This window comes from the organism of the source record quoted next, unplaced genomic scaffold, assembly GCF_019419815.1.
Source record: "Pyrus x bretschneideri cultivar Hongxiangsu unplaced genomic scaffold, Pyrus_bretschneideri_v1 Contig71, whole genome shotgun sequence".
NCBI classification, from domain to species: domain Eukaryota; kingdom Viridiplantae; phylum Streptophyta; class Magnoliopsida; order Rosales; family Rosaceae; genus Pyrus; species Pyrus x bretschneideri.
This window is the reverse complement of record NW_025999811.1, coordinates 1,978,786-1,982,626: the sequence shown is the minus strand read 5'-3', so window position 1 is coordinate 1,982,626 and position 3,841 is coordinate 1,978,786. Positions and strand designations below refer to the sequence as shown.

Here is a 3,841-nt window from a genome sequence, read left to right as displayed (position 1 = left end):
TTGTCAAAAAACCTTTTTCAAGAGGGAAGATGCTTCATTCAGAATACCATTCATTTTCTTTACATGAAAGTCTACATATTTTTTCATCATTGCCAGCCACCGATACATTTACAAATTGCAACTACTTAGTGCTTAAACTTGAGTTCCTTTACATATTCTTCAGTGGCCTTCAACCACTTGTCTACATCTTGAGTGCTTGAATTGCAACAGCGTAGTCTACGGAGTGTCCAGAATATGTAAACTCATGAGAAAAAGAACCAAGCTTGTTGCTGACATCTGAAACTTCTGGATTCACAAGAACAATGCATTGGCATTTATGAACCTAAAGTTAAACTAATGCATCAAGTGTAACATTATTATCGCGGAAACAAACATGAACACAAATACAATTAACCACTAACTTTGAGAAACCATTGCAGCTTAAGAAAATAGAGCTCTTCTAACCTCGACACTACAGTATGCAATTAACAAATAATGGGGCTTGTTCTTTTACGTAATTAGTGTGAATGCAGAACCCCTATTATATATCCTCAGTGGTGGTATTTGATTAGGTTACTTCCCATCATGTAATCCTAATAAAATCATATAAACACATATCCTTATCACCACAAACCAAAGTCATCATATCAGAATAGTTGACTTATTGAAAACTGAGACTACTTATAGTTGTGTATCAATCCAAATACATTCCCTGATAGCTTTACAAGTATAGTTCATCCCAAACTCTTATGACTTCAATCCCCTAAGCATGTGTAAAACAAGCGATAAGCTCTAATTAAGCTTACATTCTCCCACTAAAGCTAACACATGTTTTACATAAGCCACCATATAAGAAATCATTCTTGAGTGGCCACGAGAATAGGAACAACAAAATCCCGGTAACATGTTTCTGTCATTGGCTAGCATTCATGAAGAACTAAAGGGAATTATGTCATAGAATTCAAAAACATGCAAAGTAAGACTAACCACCTCCTCCCTGAAGTCAACAGTTGTATTCTGATGCATATAATTGATAAATGGCATTCCCAATTCATTAACACCGCCAATGGCCAATTTTACAGTCAAGAGCCACCAGCTAGCATCTCCGACACTGCCACGAATTAACAATCACAAAGGATTTTCCGCATATATACAACAAGAACTTATACCAGACCATCAATTTAAACAATAACAACAGCTACATTCATGTGATTCGAGTTTCACCATAACAAAAAACCAGAACATCCATAAAGCAGCACACAACAAAGACATATTATCACAAGCATACAACCAACACCGGGTGTAAAAAGACCCACATATAACAATATCGGTCAGAAATCCATCAATATTTGAAGCAAAAGCAACACAATAAACCGAACGGACAAAACCCAATGCAAAAACAAACACATGCAATCAAAAAACAGAATACACCAAGTAATGAATCAATGGATGATCAACTTTATCGTTTCCAATTGTCCTGTAATGTATTGAGCAATCTCTGTCAAGCCAGGATGCCTTTCCTGTCAACAAATTAGGAAATTGCGAATAAGTATCTCAACCTAAAACAAAACATTGTACCCAATCTCTCCAACAGCAATTACAACGGGGAATTCAAATCAAACCCAACGAAAAATCCCAAATCTTTTCTTCAATTTGGACAAAAAAGGGAGAAAAATGCAGTGAGGGCAATGAAAAGTGAGCTCACCTGGCGGTCGTCGATCTCTTGGGCCAAGACTCAAACGTGCTCGACGGCTCTGGCTTCCGAGAAGCAATTGAGAGGGACGCCGATCTCGACCGGCTTGATGAATGGAAGGAGAGAGAGAGAGAGAGAGAGAGAGAGAGAGAGAGAGAGAGAGAGAGAGAGAGAGAAGCAGATAGATAGGGCAAGGGAGAGAGAAGCAGATGAAGCAGATAGATAGAGCAAGGGAGAGAAGCGGACGAAGGGAAGCAGATGAAGTGAAGCAGCGATGGTCTTAGCAATCCAATGCTTTTCGATGAGACTCACTAAGACCGTCTAGCGACGTCCCTTGTCGAGGCGAGTCCCGGCTAGTCCTGCTGCGTAACAAACATGATATTGCTCTAAGATTTAGTCCAGTGAAGGCTAGTGATGGCAACCAAATACAAATTTCTAAAGCTACTGTAAAAGCTCTCTCCATCGTTGACAAACCTCAGAAAGAAGCATAGAAGCCAGCCTCCATCACCATCCAGAAAACCAAAGTTGAAAAAGAAGGCCGCTCCATCCTCCACAGAAACGATCGTCACTCAGAAACAAAGGAGGCCGGCAAGAAGAAAGATCCAATGAGCGACATCGCTAACAAGGGCGAACACTGGGAAGGACCAACAAAGGTCAACAAGGGTGTTGGCGCACCCTCCCATTAAAACGCGAAAAGCGTAAGAAAAAGTAGGCGAATCGAATTGAGATTTAGTGGAAAGATAATGAGGCTATTTATACATTCTCGACAAAGGGACGAATGCAGAGACGGAGCTAAAGATCCATATGGATGGGTGCATACTTAAATATGCAGAGATGAAGCTAAAGATCCATATGTCCCTTATTAAAATTAATTTGTGATATATGCAGAGACGAAGCTAAAGATCCATATGGATGGGAGCATACTTAAACAATAAAATCCCAAATTAAAAAAGCTAAAGAATTACTAAACAAAATACTTAAATATTAATCTATAAGATTTTTCATTACAATATCCCTCGAATCATTTTCATATTTTGAAAACGTTGTATGACAACATTACCAATACAATCAAATATCTCTCTATCTATAAAAAAAAATAATCATGTTATCATTCATCCATTAGTCTCCTATCTAATTTCTCAATCTATTCTTCCAAAATTCATGGGCAAAAATGCACAGTATCAATTAGAACAATTAATGCTAATATCACAAGCAAGTAAACTAGTGATACATTTTGCTAATGTCACAAGCATATACATTTTTTCGCAACCAAATGAGTGGGGGCATCTGCCCCCTAGCCCATGATGGCTTTGTCTATGGATACGTGTATGATTATAAAAAATAATATGTCATATTGGTAGATAAATACAATCAATAAATAACATATATGAATAGGGTTCAAAGAAGAAATAATTAAGGAGATAATTAGAAGGAGATTTAATTTCATATGCTACATTTTAAAGCGATGATTATTAATAATAAAATAATCCTAAACTCAAAGAATCGAACATATTTTAATAAAACAACTATTTTTAATATGGGTCAAAATTTGAACTCATTTCGTAGCATGAATTACACGAAACATTTTCCAGAACAAGACAATGAGACATGGGTGCTTACCTCAGTTATTTAAAAAATTGACCTACGCATTTACGTCACTTGTTTTGGATATTTATCCACGCGCTTTCATCACTCGAACATATGCATTTAGATCACTCGAACGTATTTACTTCCGTAGTGGAGACTCTACGCGCTTTCATCTTCCATCAAAATTCGGGAAACAAAATCCCAAATCCGATTTGAAAACAAAAAATTTATTTTACTTAATTAATCCACGCGCGAAATCAGGTAACCGGTAATCCTATTCCCCCGAACCCAACCGTATTTGTATCGTTACGGATTCGCATCCTTTTTAACCTCCCCCTTTTAGGCCAGCACAAACCTTACCTTTTTATACACAAACCCCACCACAACAAATCCCCTACGCCCCACCTCACTATCTCTTTCCACGTTTCGACATCTTATTCGCTGTCGCTAGCCCACAGGTCAAACAACTGGCTTGTGAACCCCAACTGTAATAGGTCGGCACGCACCCGATCCCCGCCGCAACATATACGCGTCAAAATTTTAAAAGCGTGTGATATCGCCTATATATATCTCTTGTTAGTC

General features: G+C 38.0%; 1 long non-coding RNA gene across 1 annotated transcript; it reads right to left on the bottom strand.

Annotated features, from left to right (window-relative positions):
* LOC108865547 lies at positions 1-2,527 on the bottom strand. Its single transcript, XR_007254589.1, has 3 exons — positions 2,147-2,527; positions 1,685-2,034; positions 1-1,499 (listed from the first exon to the last, which is right to left on the bottom strand). It is a non-coding gene; the product is annotated as an uncharacterized LOC108865547 (long non-coding RNA).
* Positions 2,528-3,841: the final 1,314 nt, after the last annotated feature.